At 38.2% G+C, this 19,091-nt stretch overlaps 1 long non-coding RNA gene across 1 annotated transcript in view; it reads right to left on the bottom strand.

Moving 5' to 3' along the window:
* Nucleotides 1–9,410: 9,410 nt before the first annotated feature.
* The window catches only part of LOC128641702 (uncharacterized), a 148,397-nt gene continuing 138,716 nt past the window's right edge, over nucleotides 9,411–19,091 (bottom strand). Inside the window, exons 2-3 of the long non-coding RNA XR_008399581.1 lie at nucleotides 10,098–10,191; nucleotides 9,411–9,847 (exon numbers count right to left, since the gene is read on the bottom strand). This is a non-coding gene — a long non-coding RNA (uncharacterized LOC128641702). The remainder of the gene's footprint in view (nucleotides 9,848–10,097; nucleotides 10,192–19,091) is intronic.

The following is a 19,091-nucleotide window of genomic DNA, read 5'->3' as shown; positions in this document are numbered from 1 at the left end:
GACTTTGGATCACTTTGGATGTTACTTTTTGGATAACCTGAGAGCTAGCAGTAATTTAGCAACTGATTGTAAGAGAAATCATTTTCACAAACTTTAACAGGTTTGATTAAACATTTTTGAAGCCATCCTTTTTGATATTTACAGCTCTTGCTAGCACCCTGGTGGATGTGTTTGTTTCAAGTGGGAGTGCGATAGATAGATAGATAGATAGATAGATAGATAGATAGATAGATAGATAGATAGATAGATAGATGAGACAGTGTGATCTATATCATGACCCAGAAAATCATATTTAATATGACCTTTTATTAGATCTGGGCTATTAATAGACTGCATTACAGGTGTGGCCATCTCTGTACTAGGAGTGTCTATGGATGAGTCGGCTATCTTGTATGCTAACATTGAGCAGATAATGCTGTTAAGCAATAGTTCAAACTACAGACACTGAATTTTAGATTTGAATATATTTAATAAAAAAAAACTTACAAGTCTTGTGATTTGGGATCTGCAATTGTTTTCCTAGTGTATCCAGGGCCAGTGCTAGACTATTTTGTGCCCTAGGCAAGACCAGCTACTTGTGCCCCCCACTTACATACATTTGTTACAGGTTACTATAACACACCTAATTGTCATTACACGACTTGCTGGACACACTAATGCAGGTAAGTAAGTGACGGTAGCTCACAAAACGCAGTCCTTAACTCCTTGGCTTTTAATGACATACAAAATATGGATTAAAGGGACGCTCTAGTGCATATTATTATTATTATTAATAACAATGATTATAAACTTAAAAAATAGCCCTAGATGAAATGGGATGCTTTCTGTCGCTGCCCTTACTGTTTGTGTGAGAGGAGCAGAAAGGGTGATCTGGGGGATGTGTGATGTGTGTTTGTGTAGGGGAGGTAGGGTGAGCAGGGGGCTGTGTGTGTGAGAGAGAGAGGCAGGTAGGGTGAACAGGGGTCTGTTTGTGTAAGAGGGGCGGCTAGGGTGAGCTGGGGTCTGTGTCTGTAGGTGTGTGAGAGACAGGCAGATAGGGTGAGCTGGGGTCTCTGTGTGTGTGTAGGGCAGATAGGATGAGCAGGGGGCTGTGAGTGTAGGTGTGTGAGAGACAGGCGGATAGCGTTAGCTGGGGTCTCTGTGTGTGTGTAGGGCAGATAGGATGAGCAGGGGGCTGTGAGTGTAGGTGTGTGAGAGACAGGCAGATAGGGTGAGATGGGGTCTATGTGTGTGTGTTGGGCAGGTAGGGTGAGCAGGGGGCTGTGTGTGTGAGAGGGAGAAGCAGGTGGGGTGAACAAGGGGATGTTTATGTAAGAGGGGCGGCTAGGGTGAGCTGGGGGCTGTGTGGGTGAGAGGGAGAGGCAGGTAGGGTGAGCTGGGGGCTGTGTGTGTGTGAGAGGGAGAGGCAGGTAGGGTGAACAGGGGGCTGTTTGTGTAAGAGTGGCGGCTAAGGTGAGCTGGGGGCTGTGTGTGTGTAAGTGTGTGAGAGGCAGGCAGATAGGGTGAGCTGGGTCTGTGTGTGTGTGTTGAGAAGGTAGGGTGAGCAGGGGGCTGTGTGTGTAAGAGGAGTGGCTAAGGTGAGCTGGGGGCTGTGTGTGTGAGAGGGAGAGGCAGGTAGGGTGAACAAGGGGCTGTTTGTTTAAGAGGGCCGGCTAGTGTGAGCTGGGGGCTGTGTGTGTAGGTGTGTGAGAGACAGGTAGGTAGGGTGAGCTGGGGTCTGTGTGTGTAGGTATGTGAGAGACAGGTAGGTAGGGTGAGCTGGGGTCTGTGTGTGTAGGTATGTGAGAGACAGGTAGGTAGGATGAGCTTGGGTCTGTGTGTGTGTGTAGGGCAGGTAGGGTGAGCTGGGGGCTGTGTGTGTGAGAGGGAGAGGCAGGTAGGGTAAATAGGGGGCAGTGTAGGTATGTGAGAGACTGGCAGATGTGATGGACCAGATGCTTTCAATAGGTGGCTGTCACACACTGTATGTATACAATATGGAGACTATCACTCACTGTACACATGGTATGGACTCTGCCACTCACAATATATACACAATAAGGGAGTTCATTCACTGAATGTATGGCATGGGGATTTCACTCTGAATATATATACACAATGTAGCGATTGTCACTCACAGTATATACAAAATATGTAGATTGTCACTTACTGTATGCATGGAATGGGGAGTGTCCCACTCACAGTATATAAATAATATGGGGGTCGACAGCTCACTGTATGCATGGCAGTTGTCATTCACAGTAAATACACAATATGGGGGTTGCCAGATTACTGTATGCATGGCATAGGAGCTGTCATTAACAGTAAATAAACATGGCAATTGTAGATTGTCACTCACAGTACATACACAATACGTAGATTGTCACTGTATGTATTGCATGGGGACTGTTACTAACTGTATATAAAGCATGGGGCTATCACTCACACAACATATACATAATATTTATTTTATCACCTGTTTGCATGTCAAGGGGACTGTCACTCACAGTATATACGCAATATGGGAACTATATTTATCTCAAACTATGAGCCCTAAGGGCAATTATAACTTAGTATGAAGCTGTCACTTACAATATTTGCCAGTGATGGCTCTCAGCAACACTATCCTGGTCAGCCAGAAGCTGCCAGACAGTCCTGAAGTTCCGAGCTTCTGTTTCTGAGGACTCAACTGTTTCTGAGGACTCAACTGATGTCTGAGTTGCCCCAGTTACCTTGTGCCTCCGCAAAATAGGTTCTCATGTACATGTCTCTGAAGTGCTCATGGGCGCCGCCATCTTATCAGTGCACCGTGCGCATGCGCCACAGTGTCAGGCTGGATAGGGATTGTGTCCAGTATGCAGCGAAGAGGATAAGAGCCGGGTGGTTGAGGGACTGTGTGGTAGAGGGGTGTAAAGGAGAAAAGGGGAATGTGGTATAGAGGGATAAAGGAGAAGGGGGAAAGTGTGGTATAAAGGGATAAAGGAGAGGAGGTGGAGTATCATACCAGCGGAGTCTGGGGAGCCCGAGCTGGGGCTGGCTGCACCCTTGGCGGCTGCTTAGCTTGCCTAGTGGGAGCACCGGCCCTGAGTGTACCAGCAATACAAGCAATCGCAGCAACCCTTTTATTTTAATATAAAGAAACATTGTCTGAGTCTATCAGTAACCAGTGGTTTCTTTTTTCTCAATCTTCAGGTGGTTAGTGTTGTTTGAAGTACAAGGATGTCCCAGCATGGAAGTGCCCATTACTGGAGTATAACGAATAATATACACTACAGAGTACTTTTTTTCACTTTATTTCCGACTTAAAAAAACAAAAAAGTACTATAGAGTGTTTGCATATATCTATATGTTTAACCTACGGTTGCCACCCCAGCCATGTTTTCCTGGAAACTTATGAGTTATACATGCTACAGGGTGTGCAGGTAGGAACATAAATTTCAACCCTGGACATCACACAAATAGTGAAACTGAACAGCACTATTCATATTCTCTCAGAACACCCTGCAGTCTGTATAACTCATAAGTGTCCAGGAAATCATGGCCGAGGTGGCAACCTTAGTTTAACCCCTGCAAAGTCTGGAGACCTAGCAGAATACATCTGGTGAGCCAATGAGAAGAGGCATACACAATAGCTTCCAGCACTGCACTCCTGAGTCTACCTAGGTATGCTGTTCAACAAAGCATACCAAGGGAACAAAGCACATTTGGTAATTTAATTTGGTAATTAAAGGCTCTGCCTGATCATGAAAGTTTAATTTTGATTTTCATGTCCATTTACGTCATACGCAAGTATGCTGTCTGTAACAATCAGTATACAATGTGAGTAATCTGTGTGCATGTTATGTTTTCTAATGTGAACTGGGTCAAAAATCTGTGTTTATTGTAGACAATTCTGCACGCTACATCAATATTTTCGGTAAAGAATTTTTGATGCTTAAAACCCCAAACACTTTCTACACCAAACATATAGAATTATTGGGTTGTGTGACCAGGAAGTGGATGACTTTGGTGAAGTGATGAGGGGTCTGTAAGAGAATATACAGTATGGGCGCCATGTACTATGAGGCGGGCGGACAGCTTATTAACTCGCGAAGCTGTCCGCCCGCCTCCGCTACACACAGGCAGCAGGTCTATTGATCCGCTTGCCCGTATGTACCATTTCACACTCATCGGAGTGTGTAATGCCCGCCCCTTCAATTGCGTGACCAATCACGCGACTGAAGGGGCTGTCAATCACTGAGAGCGAGCGTGCTCTCTGTGATTTTGCTTCGCCACCTAAGAGGTGGTGTAGGCTGTAGGAAGCAGCGGTCTAATGACCGCTGCTTCTTACATTGCGGGAAGCAGGCTCGCATATGCGAACCTGCCCCGCAAAGGCTCCGGAGCAGCTTTCGCTGCTTCGTACATGGAGCCCTATATCTAGTATCAGTATATTGTATAGTTATACTGGCTGTTAGAGTGCTGTGTCCATTGCTGGCTGATCTGCTGTTATTTAGAAACCTTTTTTTCTGATCTTTTGCAATTCAGTGTTTAATTGATTAAAAGAGGCAATGATTATTAAGGACATTTCAGTAAGTGCCATTTAGTTCAGATAACTATGGTGGATTTTATTAATTGTTACTTAAAGGGATGATCAACACTAAAATTGTTATTGTTTAAAAAGATAGACAATGCCTTTACTACCCATTCCCCAGCTTTGCGCAACCAACATTGTTATATTAATATACTTTATAACCTTTAAGACAGTCCCCTATCACCTGTTTTTTATTAGTTTTTCACAACAGGAGACTGCTAGTTCATGTGGGTCATATAGACAACATTGTGTTCACTTCCGTGGAGTTAATTACCTAAAATGCAAGTCAATAGATAATAAATCAAAAGTCGTGTAATCAGGGGGCTGTCAGAAGAAGCTTAGATACAAGGTAATCACAGAGGTAAAAAGTATATTAATATAACAGTGTTGGTTATGCAAAACTGGGGAATGGGTAATAAAGGGATTATCTATCTTTTAAAACAATAAAAATTCTATTGTAGTCTGTCCCTTTACGAGTTCAGATCCTCTCAACCGAGCTGAGTAGCTGGGATCATTTAGTCAAACAACAAATAACTGCAATAAACGTATTTTAGTTTGTTGTGTGTCCCTTTTAATTACACTTTTTTTTAATGTAGAACAATCCCAAGGGTTCACAGGATCATGGGAATTTGGTCCCTAACTGGTACGTTCGTTTGACTCCAGTTTCCTATGCTTTCTGGGACTTTTAAATTGAAAAGATATATTACTTGCAGGACAGTCCTGTTTGTGGCTACCATGTGAATCAAACGAACTGTCAGTTTTCAGTCAATAAATGTGATCAGATAAATGCTGGTAAACTGATTGTTTATATAACAATAACTACACGCCAACTTGTCCCAATCCTGCAGTAGTATTTACAAATCCACAGCACAGGTCAAAGAGAAACTAAGATGACGCAAGCAAATAAACATGAATCTAGGGCACTGCGTCATCAGTCATTGTGAAAACACCTTTCATGTCCTTTACTTCCACGTAATCGTACAGGTTATTGAATCTGTTACATAACAAGAACAATTAGTCCTACATGCTAAATAGTCTCTATATGTAAATTTGTACTTTTTTTCCTCTTGCTTGATCCTGTGTTTATAAAAAATAATCAAAACAACTATATTCAGTGCAGGGCAGCTTTTCATCTCGTGTGTTCGCTCTAAAACCCTTAAACATACATCTCAATGAGAGACAAGTAATAGCACTAATTAAAATAGTAATGTTTACTAAATTTACTAACTCTTAAAGGGACATTGTACTCAGGCAAGCATTGCATTTAAAGGGACAGTCAAGTATAAATTAAACTTTCATTATTCAGATAGGACTTTTAATTTTAATTGACTTTCCAATTTACTTTTATCATCAAATTTGCTTTTTTCTCTTGGTATTCTTAGTTTAAACTAAACATAGGTAGGCTCATATGCTAATTTCTAAGCCTTTGAGGGCTGCCTCTTATCACATGCTTTTTAAATCTCTTTTCAACACAAAGAGACAGAAAGTACACGTGGGCTATATAGATAACACTGTGTTCAGGCACAGGGGGTTATTTAAGATCTAGCACAATACAATGCTAAATTTAAGACAATAGATAATAAACAGTCACAGTCATGTGATCAGGGGGCTGGAAGAAGGTTCCTAGATACAGGGTAATCACAAAGGTAAAAAGTACATTAATATAACTGTGTTGGTTATGCAAAACTGGGGAATGAGTAATAAAGGGATTATCTATCTTTTAAAACAATAACAATTATATGGTTGACTGTCCCTTTAAAGCTGATTCAGGACCAACCTTTTTAAGGGGTTGAATTCTCTCTCCCACCCCCACAGTGTATATCACACCAACGATGTCCACAGCAAAAAAAATGTCTTATAAATGCTTTATTAAGGCAATAAAAACAGCAACATTGTGGGTAATCCCCTTAATCATGCTACCACAGTGGGTAGTTGATTTCTTCTAAAGTTTTGTTTACATAGCTTTTCCTTAGCCATTACTGCAGTATTGAATTTCTGCTATAGATGAATTATTTTTTAAACAAGAAAATCAGCTATTTCAAATGACAAAATAAAAGTAAAGATGCTATTTGTAAACAATGTAATGGACTCCAGCAGATAAAATGGATCATTGTGAACAAATTAAAGCGGAGATACTTTTCCAGTACACTGTACATCTACATAGTATAGAAAAGCCTTCCAGCTGAAGTAGTAGAAATAAATACATTAATTCAATAAAGTCTGTAACATACATAAGGCTATCCTGAGGATTATTTAAAGGTACACAAACGACAAATATGAAATAAAGAGAATGCTTTTTGTAAGGAATAATATTACTGGAAGCTGTGATAATCTTTACTGCTCATACAACTCATCTGCCATGCAGATATCACACACGCACATGCCGTTTCACCTCCTGAACATACTGTAAGAGACGATTTTGTCTTGCTGTGAGCAGGGGCGGGCTGACAAATCGGGCAAAGTGGCCCTTGCCTGAGGGCCCGGTACATCTTAAGGGGCCCAATCCTCCAAATGCATCATAGCAGCAGAATTTTAATTTTAATATATATTATTATTTTTTTCAGCTTGGTTGGATTTTTTTTTCATACTGGTGGCTGGGGGGGCCTCATCAGTTTATCACTCAGCATGGGCGTGGCTGGAGGAGACTTAGTAGTTGGAGAAGGAAGGAGCCGCCAGTGGTAAGGTAACTAACTATGAGGCAGAAAGAGGGGAATCCACATGCACTTGATTAACCGCTATATTCTTGTTAGGTTGTGTACACAGTAAAGAATTATCATAGCCACTTTACATTTACAAGAAGAATTTTTGCAGACATTTGTATATTGCAATTTGTAAAGATGCTTCTGTGCAAATTTGAATTACACTGCTGTTCATTTGACATTTAACTTCTGTTAATTCAGCACTCTAGAAATTATTTTATTTTAAACAAGAAGATTTACTTCTATATTATCAAACATCAAAGGGACATTATTAAGATATTTATCTTACAAAAAAATATAGACCCAGGAATGTTTGATTAACACAGTGAGAGCAGAAATGACTCATTTGAGCGTTCTGTGTTACAAATTGCTAGTTTTGTTGCAATAAGGATGCAAGATACATAAAACACTGTCAGGCAGTAATTTTGGCCTCCTATCCTCAGACTGGACTCTTGAGAAGTATAACAATATTAAAAAATGTCCCCTTTAACTTACATTTGAGCCTTAACGGAAGATTACCAATTGTATGAAAGCAGGTCGGGGGAATTGATCTCGCCACCTCTGAGGGGGTGGAAGGGTAAAAGAACCAGTCTCTGGTTCTTACATTTATGGCTGCAGCTCATTGTTCATAGCATCAAAAGCTGAGAATGCAGTTTAATACATTAACCTCATAGTGTATTTTGGAAGAGACTCCAAGTAGTGTGTCACATTCCCTCACAGTGTGACTCGACAGCTCTATAGAACTGGTTTGAACATAACAGGAAAAAAAAGACAGTGAGGTAAAGTGTCTGACGTAATCTCACCAATCACAAGTGCTTTGCTCTCAGGAACCAGGCTAATCACTGAAGGGAAGGCCTCTGACGCTTGTAGAACTCAATGAAATATCATTAGAGCAGCTACTCCTGCTTACTCAATTTATTATTATTATCAATTATTTTTAGAGCGCCAACAGATTCTGCAGCGCTATAAACATAGGCAGAAAACAAGGAAACATTTATTGGGATCAGACGGGTAGAGGGCCCTGCCAAGAGTCGCACTGTTGTAGTCAGCTCTAAAGAAGGTGATCTACGAACAGCAAGGCTCTGAGGCTTACATGCTATGGAGGTTCAAGGGGACAGCAATGGAGGAGAGAAAACAGTATAAATAAAGGTTAGTGTAGGTTGTATGCATCCCTGAACAGTAGAGTCTTGTTATACAATAAGTAGAGTCTTGTTATACAATAAGTATAGTCTTACTATACAATAAGTAGTCTTATTATACAATAAGTAGAGTCTTATTATGCAAAACAAAAAAAGACTTAGAAACAGAACAGAAAAATGCACATGTTCGCCAGTAATAAAACTTCTCATTCTGGATCCAGACTTTGTTTAGAGTTTTTTGTTTTTTTAAAGAGTATTATGTTGGGGGGGAGTTCTCCCCTTTAGGGGGTGATTTATCAAGCTCTTTGTCAGGCTTTCTCCTGCCTACGACTGCAGGTTCTCACAAGACTTCCCTACCCTTTTGCCACCTTTCAATCTCCCTGGTCTAGTCTGACCGGGGAGATTGACAGCTCCTGCCAGCGCGTGATTGGCTGTGAGTGGGCAGGAAGCGTGATTGCATGGGAGGGCAAAATAGCCTGAATTCAGCCTGCCAGAGGTGAGCTGTGGTGGACAGGGGCATATAAGTGCGCCCCTGTCCGTCTCAGCTTTATAAACCTGCTGGAGTGTATTAAATTAATTACATAAAGCTAATGTACCTTTATTTTGTCATTTGAAATAGCTGCTTTTGCCTGTTGTATCTCCATTTATACTGAAGCCTACATGAGAGAGGAACTTTTTTTTAAATTTATTTTTATTTGTTCTCTCAAAGTATGGGTATGGATTTATACAGTAAGATATAAGCTATATAAACAGAGATAATATAACAATGTCTGCCCTTCCTGCAAGCTCAGCCTATTTGTTTGGGGTGTGGTTTAAATAAGCAGAATCAGAAATTTCAGAAATTTACAAAAATAAATAAAGGAGAACAATGTCCCTTAGATTTTAATTATCTGACAAAATATTGACAGTTGGTATCAGCAGATAAGGTGGGGCAAGTGTATCTTATCATTTGTCAGTTTCTATATTTTGTGAAAGTCCTGGGTAGCATCACATTAGAAGAAGTTAAGATAAGAGCATACATAGTTGTGATGTAACGTTTATTTTATTATTTCTTATCACCAGAGTATTTCTTTCTAGCTCACGCTGTGAAGTAATTGAAACATAAACACAATAGGGGCCTAGCCCCTTTAAGGTTGATTGCATCCTTCCTAGAAAACCAATTATACTCTCAGTTAAACTGGTAGTTGCCAAGTGAATTAACCAAGCTTGAGAACTTTTTACTGTGATCACTAAAACGTCAAGATTCACTGCATTAGGTCAAAAGAACAAAGAGCATCTGAAGATGATGGAAAGTTCATGACGCTGGTGCAATCAGGGTGTGTCTGTTTAACTGTTTCCTGATGAAGGCTTCTTGTAGTAGCTGCTGTTTTTCTTTTTGGGATCCCAAAGCCCACCAGGAAAGAGGAAACATATTGTGTTTGTTTCTAGGATTTCCTGATTTTAGCAGTGTTGTTCCTCCCCTACAGCCAAGTGAAATGGTTAGTACCATTGCATTATTATAATTATTAATAATATTACTATTATTACTAGCATGATGTAACAATATAGATATACATTTATCGAGGGTCCAACTTCCATGGGAAATAACAATTCAGGACAAGATGTTCCAACAAACTTAGTATTAGCAGAACATAATATTAAATTACACAGATGTAAATCAACAAAAATCATGTTGACATATCACTATGCTCTTTGAATAATGTAACAGACCTGAATAATGTAACCATGTTTCCTTCAATCCTTTCTCATGTATTAAAGTTGTCAAGTTCAGATAGACAGATAAGCCACAGCTACTGTCTTGTTCCTAAAAAGAACACAATATACCAAAAGTATAAAAGTTTTTGAAATAACAAAGTTACATTAAAAATGATGATATATTACTTTACAGTATAATAAAAACATAAAACACACCATATATACAATACAATATACCCACAATTCCCCAGCTCATATGGGTTTATTATATAGTTGTTTTATGTTCTTTATTAACAATGGTGATTGCATACATAGCCTATACCTTGTACAGGTAGCCCTCAGTTTACGCTGGGGTTAGGTTCCAGAAGGAATGGTTGTAAATAGAAACCGTTGTAAATTGAAACCCAGTTTATAATGTAAGTCAATGGGAAGTGAGGGAGATAGGTTCCAGTCCCCTCTCAAAATTGTCATAAGTAACACCTAATACATTATTTTTAAAGCTTTGAAATTAAGACTTTAAATGCTAAACAGCATTATAAACCTAATAAAATAATCACACAACACAGACTTCACTTGCATTTTTCTGCAAACAGTTCTTTCTATGCATTCCAATCTGGACTGATTTCGAGACAGGAAGATCTTGTTCCTTTGAAATCCGCTCGATAGCTCAGGTCTGGTTAAACTGATTAATTTCACCTTGCTTGGCTTTGCTGCAACACAAGCGGACAGCTCCACCTACTGGATATTTTAATAAATGCACTGCTTCTCAATGCTTTTCAATAGCAGTCACATGACTGAAAAAAAAGGTTGTTATTCTGAAACGGTGTAAATTGAACCGTTGTAAAATGAGGGCCACCTGTATTATAATGGGAAAACATCGCCAGGATGTTTTAATGTTCTAAACAATATCCACCAGGTTAGGGGGACCATTTCACAAATACTTGTCTCTCCTCAATGGAGAAATCAACAATTGTAAGAAATCTGTTGCATGTACTGGAATATTTATAATTTGAACCAAACAGAAACCATTTTTTAAACATGCTTTGAAAACACGCCCCCTCCACATTGCCACAATGCAAATTCACTGGGAATGTGGTCGGATTGCTGAAAAGGCAGCAAGCCCAGTACTACCCTATGGAAGGCACAACGTCACTTGGTTTTAAAGAGAGGGTCAGTCCAGTTTTATTATAACATATCTCTAAGTGGCCATATTACAAGGCTGCCGGGACTGTTATGAGCATTTCTTGTAGACCTGATAATCCTTTGAACAACGGCACTAAATGAGAACATTGGGCCATGAGTTAGAATGGTTCTGTAACAGGGAAGGTTTTAGAGCTTAGAATCCTGCTCAGGGCCAGTAGTCTTTGGACTGAGGGCAGAGGGTATAGCATCTGTTACATGGGTGGGACTGGTGTTTCATGTGTTGGGCGGATCCAGGATAAAGCTAAATTGTCCAGTAGTGAATAGAGACAGTGGCAGGTAAGTGCAAATTTTATCCTACCACTCAGCCTAAACACCTGAGTTCCCAATAAAAACCAGGGACAATACCCACCATTAACCTAACCCTGTCCATGCTCCATTCAAGCACATCTATCAAACACCCGCATTCCTGCCCCTTGATCAACCTTAGCCTTCCAGTCCTAGAAGGCATTGGGCAAATGCTGGAAGTAAGGAGCACAATGAAGATGCAACTAAAACATTGGGATGCATTTGCATCCCCTGGAACCAGAACTGGTCTAAAATGGTAGAGAGATATAGTGAGTGCATATTAGTATATTGGGGTAGATTATTATGAAAATATATAGAAGAGATATGTCATGTTGAGTTTTAAAGTTAATATTAGGAATTTAAAGAAGTGACAGGGGGAAGCCAGATTAGCTGGGGGAGTAATGGATGATATGGGGAAGATTAAATATCCAGGCTGAGGGATTTTGGATTTTCTATACTGACGTTAATATATGGGCGTAAAGAAAAAGATTTGCAGACGTCCATATGGGAAAAGATTTGAGTTAATCTAATATGTGGTGCAGAGTCACACAAAGGGTAGATCTCATAGAGAGGAATACTTCTGCAGCGTTTTCTCTGAGAGAAAATACCCTTGTAAAACCTCATTATGTATTTGTGGTTGCTCAAATGAATATAGATTTGTGCGCCAGGCCGGCAGAATCTCTATTCCCAGTGCAACGGTACAAGCCAGCTTCAGTGTGATCACAGTACAGATTGAAGGTTTGCTGGAACAGCTTGTGTACATCACGTACCGCCCTGCTCTTGCTCTCATTAACCCTCTGAGGCTGATCCCTGCTGCCGTGTCCGCAGCCCTCGCACAGGAATGTTAAGCATTTCTGATAACATGCCAGCCAGACTGAGCCCATTATCCTGCACTCTAAAGGATGGCAAAATTCAGGCTTTTCATGCAGAATATCAAAATATAAAGGGATTTGATATTGTTGAAATAGTTAAAGGGACAGTGTACTGTGATATTTTTAACCCCTTTAAGGAAATATTATGGAGTGGTACGCTAACTGTTGCGCACAAGCAATATCAGGTTTATTGTTCCTGTAAAGTAAACGTGATCGCTTAAACGCAATTTAATTTAACACGCATTGGGATAGCGTGATTTCAGAGGTCTGGTTAACATTTAAAAGTACAGTTACACTCACAATAACTTTGTCTAATAAAAGTTATAAGGACTCAAAGTTGTGACGTCTCAGGTGTTAGAAAACAAAGTGACTGCTGAGGTCTTTAATATAGAGATACGTACTGTACATACACGTCTAAATATGTATATATATATATATATATATATATGTTTATATTTACAGACATATTCACATTTAAACACATAAATACTGTATATATGTACACATATATAGATATATATAGAAGTGCATAAGAGCCCTTTGCAGTCAAGTAGATGAAAACATGTAAAATCATAGTTATGCAATATTCATATTTAATAAAGTGTTTAACTATGTATTTAATGTACATTTTTCACATTCCAATGTTCTTCACATAGGGAAATATGTTCTAAGTATTTGTAAACATCTATATATTTAGGTATAAATCACATATATACATATATATATATATATAAATATTTATTTATGAATAATAGAACATTTTCTTCTATGTGAAGAACATTGGAATGTGAAATACTAATATTTCATGTTGGGTTAGTGCACTTGAGAGAATGCAGTCGGGTTTGCACGACTTGCTGGGTGTTAGTTTTTTTCCCATTGTTGCACACTCCATTGACTTTTGTGATTTTGATTTTTGTTCACCTCAGGTTAGCGTATGGGCGAAAACATTTTACTTTCAACACGCAAGAAATAGCACTCCACTCGCAATCTTAATGTGTTACTAATTATTCATTTTACCTATTGGAGTGTATAAAATTGTTTACAAATAGCTCCTTTGCCTTCATTTTGTTATTTGTCTGCTTTTGCCTGCCGAATTTGCCGCTAATACTGAACACAGCAGTATGGCAGTACTGGTTATAAATAAAATTCAAACAAAAAGATGCAGAAGTCACACCATCAGGGGAAGGGGGTGGCAGAAAGAGGTATTCAAATGTTCATTTTCATTTGTTCTCTCTAAAAATTGGTATTTGTTTATTGAGTGAAAGATAAAATAAGGACCTTATGTATGTAGAAATATATAAGATAATGAGGTCAGCTCTCCCTGCAAGCTCAGCCCATTTTATCAGGTTGTAGTTTCAATTAGCAAAAACACTGTATACTGCATACAAAAAAAACTAAAAGAGCATTTTACAGCTGCTATAACAAGTTACTGGAAACCAATTTGACAGAAAACTGTCCCTTTAAAGGGGCACACAAATTTATTTTATTATTGCACACTTGCACATTGTGTTTAACTCTTGCATAGGAGTTAAAGGGGAATTAAACAGATTAATATAATAAAAATGTTTAATTGTGTAGTAAAATATTTTGCAATATACATTTATTATTGATTTTTTTTTTCATGTAATTTACTATTGTGGGCTTTTAAAGTAATGACTGCTCCTTTAAAAAGCAAGAGTACTTGGACTTGGAGAAATGTATGTTGGATATTATTATTAATTTTCCTTCTTTTGTGACTGTCCATCGAATCTGTTTGCTTTTAATATTTTACAATTTTAATAAACTCCTTACGGAATTGGCAGAAATTGCCCAAGTCATGAGAATCATTTTTAATAAACGCCATTACCACCAGGAGCTAGATTTTAAAGCTCCGAAGAGTGTGAGAAACATCCATACGTTTAGATAATAGATTTTTTTGGAACAATATATGTTTTTTCTTGTTCTATGTGTTTATTCATTATTGAAAACAAAGATAACTCCTTGAATAAGACATATTTTTCATGCACAGTGTTAATAACTAGGGGGCCGATATATGAAAGTGCGAGCAGACATGATACGATGTAGCGTATCATGTCCGCCGGACATAGATAAATGCCGACAGCATACGCATATAACTGACCTCAGCATAAGAGATTAGATAAGAAAAGCACACATCTGAGAAACCCAGTGTCCAGTTCTAAAGAGGGAGGGGCGAAACGCATAATGTTGGGACGCTGATGGAACAGTATTACAACAAATAGCCTGCCAAAAATTAGGACCTCCGTAGCTGTTATTTCGATTGATTACCCCATTGTGGAGCAAGTAAAGAGCCAAAGTTATCCCCTTGTGGCAACAGAAAGTCTTATACCTGAGAACAGAACTGTAACTGAAGTTAGCTTGATATGCAGGGGGAGTGGACATAGTCTTGCAGTAAGCGGTGTGCTTTACCTATAAAGAAGTGGACTGCACTTTGTTATAATATATTTACTGGAGCGTGTTTTAAAGGGATATGAAACCCAATTTTTTTCTTTTAAAATTCAGATAGAACATGCAATTTTAATCATCTTAGCACTGAGCGTTTCACATGTTTCTGCTCCTTTTAATTCTAGCCACGCCTCCAGTCCTTGATGCAAGAGCCTCCACCAATCGCAGAACATAGCAACCAGGAAGCATCTCCTGCCCTTCTAGCACAATAGCCCAAGTGATCTACAGGCTAACTCTCCCTATGTCCAGAGCAATCGGTGTAGAATCTTGGACCATGCAGCTGTGCAGAGGCACTGTGAGGATGGGGCTGGCTGTGCTCCGGGCAATGTACACCCAACTGTTCTTTGAAAGTTTGCTCTGTGATTGGTGGGTGCGGTGCCATGTGATATTCACCTAGGACAGCGCATCTACTGAGGATGGGGGGACTAGCTAGATTGTACTATTAGGAGGGGGAAAAGTAACAAACAAACTTGGGCCGTGTGTGTAACCTATATGAATTACTCTACTGCTAGAAATTTCATCCAGGTACTGTGAGTGATACACTTTTTTGGGGGAGCGCATCAGTTTTCTGTGCCTACATGCGCCTGAGATGTAAATCCGGCTCTGGCTGATAATACGAGTGCAAGAATAAGAGCGCTATTGATTAACTTGAACAATGTTAGTGCGCAACAGCACTTATATTTTTGATCTCCACTTGTAATCTAGCCTATTATAAGCACAGCTTAGATGAATTACATCTTTACTAGAATTAAATCTTTGGATAGAAACAAATTTACAATATACAGTACATATATTGGCAAAAATGCTTCTAGTAAAAGTTATCACTGTTTCAGCGATAGCATTTTTCTCTGCATGTGCATGTGAAGTATAGCTAGATATTCTCAGTGAACCAGCATTTTATACAGCAGCTGCAGAGTCAGTGGGGTCTTGTATCAAGTCAGCAATGATGCAAATTGAGCCACAATAAAAATATAAATTATAAAAGCGTCTTAGGTTCTCTCTAGGTGTTTCAAATTATGGTGCATAGAGCATGCTTAAAGGGACAGTCTAGTCAAAATTAAACATTCGTGATTCAGATAGGCCATGCAATTTTAAACAACTTTCCAATTTACTTTTATAATCAAATTTGCTTTATACTCTTGGTATTCTTTGTTAAAAGCCAAACCTAGGAAGGCTATATTCTAATTTGTAAGCCATTTGAAGGCAGCATCTTATCTCACTGCATTTTGAAAGTTTTTCTCACTGGTTCATGTGTTTCATATAAATAACATTGTGCTCCCTCCCGTGGAATTATTAATGAGTTGGCACTGATTGACTAAAATGCAAGTCTGTCAAAAGCACTGAAATAAGGGGCATTCTGCAGAGGCTTAGATACAAGGTAATCACAGAGGGACAAGGTGAATTAAAGGGACACTCAAGTCAAAATAAACATTTATGATTCAGAAAGAGGATGCAGTTTTAAGACACTTTTCAATTTAATTCCATTATCAAATTTTGCTCAGTCTTTTTATATACACACACTCTGGGGAACAAGATCCTACTGAGCATGTGCACAAGCTCCCAGTGTATATGTATACTAGTCTATGATTGGCTGATGTCTGTCACATGATACAGGGGGACGGAAAATGATAGAAAAAATAAATGTCAGAAAAAATCTACTACTTATTTGAATTTCAGTGTTAAATCATTGTCTTTTTATTATGCACTTGTTTATTATGCAATTCTACTGCATTGAGTTGTCCTTTAATAGAACAGTCAGTGTTGGTTATACAAAACTAGGTAATGGGTAATAAAGGGATTATCTATCGTTTTAAAGAATAAAAACTCTGGAGTAGACTGTCCATTTAAGTACACTATTGAAACAGCGGTAGCTTTTATTAGAAGCATTTTTACAGACGCATGTATAATGCAAAGATTTTTCTATTCAAAATGTAATATGTTGCCCCTTTATAAATAAACGATAATAATAGCAAGAAACATTTTTGTGTGAATTCCAGTTTGTAATGTTCATTTAATATCAATATCCAGCACATGAAATTCTCATAAAAAGTATCTCATGTATTTGAGACTGGGAAAAATAAATAAATTAATTGCAGGTTCTCAACAGACTCTTTGGATTATCTATTAGTGTGGCTATTATGGTTCGTCAGCCTTGTTTGTATTTAGGAGTCATAGCCCGAAGCCTCTCCAGCCCTTGTGTAATTTGGTAGAAATGCATTTTGCTGAAACAGTCAATTCCATACTGGGCCTGTCCACTCCTCTGGCCTGGAATTTATAATGGATTTCTTCCAAGACCTCAGTGTTATTAAGAGCTTGATCAGTCATCTGAACAGTTTATATTTGAGGCTTTCAAGGCACAGAGCACTTGCATAGTTTAATGCACTAAGTCATCCCCTAAGCTCACTAACCATAAACAAAAAGTCATGGTCTGGATCTTCTACAGTAGCTCAACATACTTCTAACTTTCTAACTACCAAAATAATTAGTTCTGAGAAAGGATGAGTTGTTATGAATTCTGTAACTCTTTATGGATGATAAGATATTAAGGGTCCATAAAATGTATGTTCAAATTCAAATATATACTAATGTCCCTTGTTAGTGATTTTATTTAATTCATAGCCATTCCAGTAAATCAGTGAAAGCTGTTTAATAAATAAGAAGGGGAAAAAATCAGTAATATTATTGTAAGTACACAAACATGCATTGAAATATAATAGGCAGTCATCATCGGTTTTCAGATAATTATCTCTCAAGTCTTTTGTTTAGCCTGTGTATCGTTAAAGGGACAGTCTACACCAAAATTGTTATTGTTTAAAAAGATAGATAACGCCTTTACCAACCATTCCCCAGCTTTGCACAACCAACATTGTTATATTAATATACTTTATAACATTTAAACCTCTAAATCTCTGCCTGTTTGTAAGTCTCTACAGACAGCCCCTTATCGCCTGTTTTTTATTAGCTTTTCACAACAGGAGACTGCTAGTTCATGTGAGTCATATAGATAACATCGTGCTCACGCACATGGAGTTATTTAAGAGTTAGCACAACGCAGTTCTAAATGAAAGTCAATAGATAATAAATAAAATGTCATGTGATCAGGAGGGCTGTCAGAAGATGCTTAGATACAAGGTAATCACAGAGGTAAAAAGTAAATTAATATAACTGTGTTGGTTATGCAAAACTGGGGCATGGGTAATAAAGGGATTATCTATCTTTTAAAACAATAAAAATTATATTGTAGACTGTCCTTTTAACTTTTGTAAAGATCTCTAAAAATCATTGAACAAACACACTTGAACATTTTAATACATTTTAATATATATGTTAAAGGGACAGTAAAGTAAAACTGTCATGATTCAGATAGAGCATGCAAATTTTAAATAACTTTTACATTTACTACTATTATCAAATTTGTTTTGTTTTCTTTGTATTATTTTTTGAAGACTAAACCTAGGTAGGCTATAGCGGTCTAAGGCAGCAGTGTTTGTAACTATGTATAACATTGCTATAAACATTGTTGCAGATAATGGTGTCAGATAGACTAAGGCACATGCACGCTCCTGAGCTCATCTAGGATTACTCTTTAACAAAGGATACTAAGAGAACTAAGCAAAACTGATAATAAAAATAATTTGGAAAGTTTAAAATGTAATGCTCTTTCCAATCCATTTAAGTTAAAGTTTGACTTTACTGTCCCTTAAAAGGGACATAAAACCCTTTTTTTTTCTTTCATAATTCAGATAAAACATAACATTTTCAATAACTTTCCAGTTTACTGCTATTATCAAATTTTCTTTGTTTTCTTGTTATGCTTTGTTGAAAAGCAGGAAGGTAAGCTCAGGAGCGTACACGTGCCTGCAGCCTATATGGCAGCAGTTTTACAACCATGTTATACATAGCAAGCGCACTAGATGGCAACACTATTTCCTGTCATGTAGTGCTTCAGGCACGTGCATGTTACCTATGTAGCTATCTCTTCAACAAAGAATAACATGAGAACAAAGCAACTTTTAGCATAGTAAACTGGAAGTAAACTGGAAACTTTTTTTAAATTGTATGTTTCATCTGAATCATGAAACAAAAGTTTTGGGCTTCATGTCCCTTTAACATTAATTCAGGATGTGCCATTAATAATTCCATATGATTTTTTTTTAATTTACATGTTCAAAGGTACAATCAACAC

Source organism: Bombina bombina, chromosome 1 (assembly GCF_027579735.1).
Source record: "Bombina bombina isolate aBomBom1 chromosome 1, aBomBom1.pri, whole genome shotgun sequence".
Taxonomy (NCBI): domain Eukaryota; kingdom Metazoa; phylum Chordata; class Amphibia; order Anura; family Bombinatoridae; genus Bombina; species Bombina bombina.
The sequence above is the reverse complement of the archived record's forward strand: the minus strand, read 5'-3'. Positions and strand labels throughout refer to the sequence as shown.